This window comes from Tupaia chinensis, unplaced genomic scaffold, assembly GCF_000334495.1.
Source record: "Tupaia chinensis unplaced genomic scaffold, TupChi_1.0 Scaffold000527_1, whole genome shotgun sequence".
NCBI lineage: Eukaryota > Metazoa > Chordata > Mammalia > Scandentia > Tupaiidae > Tupaia > Tupaia belangeri.
The window spans coordinates 5,076,698-5,083,657 of record NW_006160040.1 but is presented as its reverse complement, the minus strand read 5'-3'; the positions used below and the strand labels follow the sequence as shown (position 1 = coordinate 5,083,657).

Below are 6,960 nucleotides of genomic sequence, written 5' to 3'. Positions count from 1 at the left end.
GATTTCTCGCTTTCTCTCTCTCTCTCTCTCTCTCTCTCTCTCTCTCTCTCTCTCTCTGTCTTTCTGGTGAGCGAATGTGCCCTAAAGCAAAAACCTCTCAAAGTAAACAAATAAATAAATAGCTAAATAAAATAATTATTTTTTTAAAAAAGCTCTTAAAGGGACTACAGAAAATTTATGTTCAATTTGTGAGATTTACCTTTTTTTTAATTCTTTTTTAGCATGCCATAACTATTCATGATGAGCTTTTGTTATTTTTATATTAATAAAAATGAACTTTTTAAAAATTACCAGAGGGTGCTTGTACTTGCCAGAGACAGAGATACAGAGAGAGTAAGTACCTCCCCACACAATGAGACAGTCATGCCTCGATCCCTTCTCCATTCTCCATCTTGTTGGAATTTGGAGCATACACACAACGAACATGTCTTCCAAGTTGCCAGGGCTGGGATTCATACCACGGTTGGCCATGTGGGATGTGGCTCCTTTAGCCACTAGACTATAGGACTGGTCCGGAAATGAACACTTTTTAAAGAAAAGAAAACCACTAAGGATTTTTAAAGTTATCTAACACAAAATATAATACTGCATTGAACTGTGCTTTGTACACTTCCAGCCAATGCCATGGGAGGCAGGCTGGGGGCGTGAGAGTGAGGACTACACAGACCCTTTGCTGTCATGCCAGAACCCTAGTACTGATGACCTCAGGAGGAGGAACAGGACGGCAGAGCTTCTGAAAAGTGTTCTTCCTGTGCAAGACACTCAGAGCAGCTCCTTCTCTCTGTCTGCTGGTATTTTTAGAGTATAAACCTAGAAGGTCATGGATTTGGTTTTTAGAGTGGAACTCTTCCCAAGCTGACCCAGTTACCACATCAAGCAGCTCGAGAGTACAATAGTTGAAAGGGAGATGTGGCTAGACAAGCTAGTTCTCTAAAGGGCCTGAGGCTCGTATTTACAGTCAGCTTACAAGTAACCCTTATAACCAGGGCAAATAACCGGATAGCCCCTGCCTTCTTCCTTTTCCTTCTGGTCTAAGACACCCTGGTAACATCTTTTCTAGACTGGTCTTCCTGTTTTCTGATTTCTAGCTATGCAGGGCCGGCCCCATAACACAGTGTTAAGTACTGTGCATAGAAAGCCAGATCCCGCAAGGCTAACAACAGTTCAAATCTGGCCCCAGCAGCTTGAACAACTCACTAAGCACATGAGGATGTGTACCCGAAATCCTGATAGGGTGGAGAAATGGAGAAGGGATTGAAGTGTGACCATGTCACATGGGGAGTGGGGGGTGGTCTCTCTTTCTCTCTCTCTCTCTCTTTCTCGTACATGTACCTTCTAGTAATTAAAAGGGGAGAGAGAGAGAGAGAGAGAAATTATAGGACCAGCAAGTGGCATAATGGTTAAGGCACTGGACTCCTACATGGCCGACCACAGTTCAAGTCCTGGACATGGCAGCTTGAAAAATCACACTGGGGGGACCAGCAGATGGCGTAATGGCTACGTCCCTGGACTCGCATGTAGTCGACCACAGTTCGAGTCCCAGACCCGGTGGCTTAAACCCACACTGGGAGCGTGTGCGTGCGTACCCAAGATCCCAAGAGGAGAATGGAGGAGAAAGGATTGTGTCGTGGCTATCTCTCACTTTCTGTCTCTCTGTGTCTCTCTGTCTTTCTGGCAAGCACACGTACCCTATAGCGAAAACCTCTCCAAAGAAAAAAAAAGATACCATGCTAAAGTTTGGACCAAAAAGACTTCCTAACCTGGAATCGAGTATAGAAAACTTCTTCCTTTAAGCCCTCGGGAATCTGCTTTGGAATCACTTCAAATGTCTCAGCATCATGTTACAGGAGGCCAGATCTGGAGGTTGAACAAAAGAAAACTGGGATCTTCTCTCCACTTCTTAGCAACTTTGTTCACTGCTAGCGCTCTAGGACCTGGTCGAGTGCTGACCCAGAGTAGACAATCTGTAGTTGTTTTGCTGTGGTTGTATAACATTGAGCAAGTTACTTAACCTCTCTGAGTCTAGATTTTTTTTTCATTATAAAACTGGAAAAAATAGGGACCAGCAGATGGCGTAAGGCTTACGTCTCTGGACTCCCACGTAGTCAACCATGATTTGAGTTCCAGACCAGCAACTTAAAACTCAAGCCAGGTATGTGTGCCTGTATGGTCAAAATCCGGAGAGGAGAATGGAGAAAGGATTGCGGTTTGGCCATCTGCCCTTCCCCCTCCACACTGATCTCTCACTTTCTGTCTGTCTCTCTCTGTCTCTCTGGTGAGCACATGTGCCCTATAGCAAAAATCTCTAAAACAAAAAAAAAAATGGAAAAATTAATAATACTTCGTTTTCTTAATTAAACTTTAATGTACTTTCTTTGCTAATCTTCAGTTAAATCTTTTTATTAAAAATTAGTTTTGGGGGGAATCAGCAGTTAGCATAATGGCTATGTCGCTGGACTCCCACGTAGTCGACCACGGTTCGCGTCCCAGACCTGGTGGCTTAAAACTCACACCGGGCGCGTGTGCGTGCATGCCCAAGATCCCGAGAGGAGAATGGAGAAGGAGTGTGGCGTGGCATCCCTCACTAGGGGGTGATTTCTCGTTTTCTGTCTCTCTGTCTCTCTGTCTGTCTGGCAAGCGCATGTGTCCTATAGCAAAAACTTCTCAGAAAAAAAAAGAATTAGTTTTAAGGGTCAGCAAGTGGTGTGGTGGTTAAGGGTGTTGGATTCCCACATGGCTGACCACAGTTCAAGTCCTGGGCCTGGTGGCTTTCTTTCTCACTCTCCCCCTCCCCCTGTCAAGTTAAAATAAATAAATAAATAAAGTTAAATAAAATAATTATTTTAAAATTAATTTTAAATGTTATTAAATTTATATTTTTTCCTTTTATTAACATCAGAATAGTATTACTGCTTCTTATTCTTCATTTCAAAGATTTGGTATTAGTTGTTTGCTTGCTTTTTTTTTTTTTTTCTTAGATAGTCTTGCTATGTCATAATCCTCCCAAGTAACTAGGGCAATGGCACATGCCATGACACCTGGCTTTTAGGGTGGTCTAGTGGTCTGCTGTTCCTGGCCAAAGACTCGATATAGGTTAAGTAGGATTTTGTAATTTAGCTCTCTTTAAAAAAATTGACAATGTATTTCACATAATTAATTTACACCTGAGATTTTTAATGAGTTAAAGATTAAAACTATGGGGACCAGCAGGTAGCATAACGGTTATGTCACTGGACTCCCACGTAGTCTACTGCAGTTTGAGTTCAAGACCCAGCTACTTGAAACTACGCTGGACATGTGCATGTGTACACAAGATCCTGAGGGGAGAATGGAGGAGAAGGGATTGTGGCATGGCCATTCCCCTGGGGGATGATTTCTTACTTCCCGTCTCTCTCTATCTCTCCAGCAAGCACATCCATCCCATAGCAAAAATCTCTCAAAAAAAAAAAAAAAAAAGAAAAAAAAAAGATTAAAACTACGGGACCCGCAGGTGACATGGAGACGTGGAGATTAAGGCACAGGATCCCATATGGTTGACCTCACCATTCAAGTCCCAGACCTGGCGGCTCGAAAAACATGCCAGGCACTAATGCATATGTGCCCCAAATCCCAAGAGAATGGAGGAAAAGGGATTGTGATATGGCCATCCCCTCCGGGGACAGGAAGCAAGGTGATTTCTCATTTTCTCTGTCTCCCGCTGTCTCTGGCAAGCACACAAGTCCTACAGCAAACACTTAAAAATAAAGAAAGAAAGAAAGAAGAAGACAAAATAAAGGATTAATACTCTATATTAATTTTTCTTTAACTGTTCTGATGGAAATTTTATAAACTATGTCCCATTACCTTACACAATAAAACACGACACACCACATAGTGTCTCAGGAGTGACTTAGTGTAATTAATAGGCTAAGAGGACACTGTGAGTTGAACCATCCTGCCTCCACTTATAGTCTAGAGCTCGCTCCCATGGAAGGATCCAGGGCCTTTCTCATCACTGGCTTCCTGTGTGGAATATGCAGCTCCATTACTGTTAAAACTGAACGAGAACTGCATGCAGATCGGCCTTTGTAGTTCTGTAACTGTGCTCATAGCAAAAAAAAAAAAAAAAAAATTGCCTTTACTGTCCGGCTTTTTAGCAGCAAAGAAAACATTTTTAATATTAAAAATCACTTCAAAGGCCCAAGGATGTTGATTTTTGCAGGGAAATGTCGCCATCTGGTGGACTTCTTGTGTCAGAATGTGACTAAAGAACATTCTGTAAACCAATTCCTTTGTATAAAAATACTTGCCCACCTTCCTTACATACCTTCAGTCTTGCTTCTCCTCCTACTCTTTTCTCCAGAATCCTTGTTTGCTTCCTGACCACAGGCTCCTTCTCTAGTGCCTGGGTATCTTCTAGCACAAGAAGGAGAGAGCCAGAAAGAGTTAGGACAGGGAGCAAAGGAAGAATTGTTTAAACTGTGCCTGGGTGAGTAGATAACAGAGATGCATCTCCTACGTGCTGACAGAAAGCCAAAGTCAGAGTCCACAGGAGGTAAAAACAGTCTCCAGATCAAATACTCGGCCAAGACCATCTCTGAGGTCTGCTGGGGCCCCAAAGCCAATGTGCCGAGGATATTCGGGATGAAACCACAAGCAAAAGCATGCACAGGTATACCGTTCTAGATTGAGGTTCAGGCATTTGAAAACCAAGTAGTTCAGAACAGTATCTCAGAATCCAAAATCAGAAGGCAACGCAGTGTCACTCGCTGGACAGTGCAGTATAGGGATCTGGACCAGCAAACCCAGAACCGACAGGCCTTTTACACCCCGTTTCTTCATGCCTTCCTTTCCCGTGCCCTCTCTCATCATAAGCGTCACTCCCCTTCCATTGCCTTCCTCCCAGGTCATGGTGCCTTTCCCCTCCGTTCCCCGACAGATAGAAAACTGTCACAGCTGTGTCATCCACTTTCTCTGACTGTGCATTTTACGCGTATTGTTTGTCTCTTCTGTTTTCTCTTTCTCAGTTATCCCTTTCCAGTCTTCTTTGGATGATATGAGTATATTTTTAAAATACATTTTCTAGTAGTTATCCATGGCATTTTAGTTATACCTCTATACTTTATGTTTTTAGTGATTTTTCTAGAATTATATATATATCCTAAGCTTTGTATATTCTACTTAGTCAATATTATTCTGTGTAATAGTACAAAAACCTTATAACTAAATGGGTCCCATTTGCTCTACCCACCCCCAGCCCACCAACTTTTTTTTCTTTTTTTTTAAATAATTCTAATATTTATTTTATTTATTTATTTTTGATTTCCAAAGCACCACATATGGGACTTGAACTACAGTCAGCCATGTGGGAATTCAGCACCTTAACCACCATGCCACCTGTTGATCCATCCAACATCCTTTATGCTCTAGTTGTCATGTATTTTACAGCTAAATACATTTTAAAAGGTCGTATTTTTGTTTTAAATAGTCATATGCTCCTTAAAAATTAAGAGGAAAATAGGTTCCCTTTTATATTTATACAAATATTTACTGCTTGTGGTGTTCTTCATTCATTCCTCTGGCATTATAGAAGACAGAGGAGTGAGAAGAATGTGGCCAAAGAATTATTATTCACCTGTATTTTTTCTCTGATAACTGTCAAGATTTTCTCTGTGCCTTTGCTTTTCAACAGTTTGATTATGATATGCCTGCACATCAGTTTCTTTATATTTATTTAATTTGGAATTCACTGAACCTCTTTAATATCTAAATATATGTTTTTTGCCAAATTTGGTAAAACTTTGGATATTATTTCTTCTGCCTCGTTTGTTCTGTTTTTTGTTGTTGTTGTTTTTCTTTTTCCCTTCTGGAACTCCAGTTACACATAGGTTAGAAGTTCTGTAGTTCCTCATGTCCCTGGAGCTCTGTTTTGTTTTGTTTTTAATCTTTCTTCTCTTGAGTAATTTATACCAATCTGCCTTCAAATACACTGATTCTTCCTTCTGTTAACTTGATTCCACTGCTAAGCCCATGTATTTAAATTTCCAATGTTTGTTTTTTGGTTTTGAAATTTCCATTTGATTTAATTTGATTTGATTTGATATTTTCTGTTTTTCCTCTGAGAGTGTCAGTCTTTCAGTTTATTATGAGTATATTCTCCTTTTCCTCATTAATTATATAATAATAATTGCTTTAATGTTTAATAATCTTGTTTGGTAATTCTAACACCTGGCCTGGATGTTGAGGTATTATCTTTCTTTATGAGAATGGGTTACATTTTCATGATCTTTCCTATTTTGAGTTATCCTCGAATCATAAGTGTTACATTATGGAGACTCTGGATTTTGTCATATACCTTCAAAGAGAACTGATGTTTTTGTCTTAGAAGGCAACTAGCTTGGATTTTTTTTTTTTTTTTTTCGCTCTGCTCCTCCCATCCAGGCAGAAGACAAGGTTCCACATGGCTACCGTGAACTAGATTTTTAAGGGAATGAAGATTTTCTACTAATAATTCAGCCTCCAACAAACGAGCTAGCGGCAGAAGACAAGGCTCCACATGGCTACAGTGAACTAGATTTTTAAGGGAATGAAGATTTTCTACTAATAATTCAGCCTCCAACAAACGAGCTAGCAGTAGGGAGCCCCCCTCTGCACCCCCAGCCTTCTCTCTCTGTCTCTCAGTTCCTGTCTCTCCCTGCTTCTGTCTTCCCTTTTTTTTTATTTTTTTGGTAATATTTCCTTTTTACCCTTTTTTCTTTTTTAAAAAAAAAAAACAAGGCCCAGTTTTTCTCTGGCTCTTAGCTCCGCCTTCTTTCTTGTTAATTTTCGCTCTGCTCCTCCCATCCAGGCAGAAGACAAGGTTCCACATGGCTGCAGTGAACTAGATTTTTCGCGCAGCGCGCAAGCGCACCACGTGGTTTTCTATTTTGTGATTTTTTTTAAAAAAAAAAGAACCGTAATTACAAATTTTTAATTTTTTAA

At 40.6% G+C, this 6,960-nt stretch overlaps 1 protein-coding gene across 1 annotated transcript in view; it reads left to right on the top strand.

Annotated features, from left to right (window-relative positions):
• The window catches only part of AK9 (adenylate kinase 9), a 135,708-nt gene that overhangs the window by 82,958 nt on the left and 45,790 nt on the right, over positions 1-6,960 (top strand). The window lies entirely within an intron of this gene.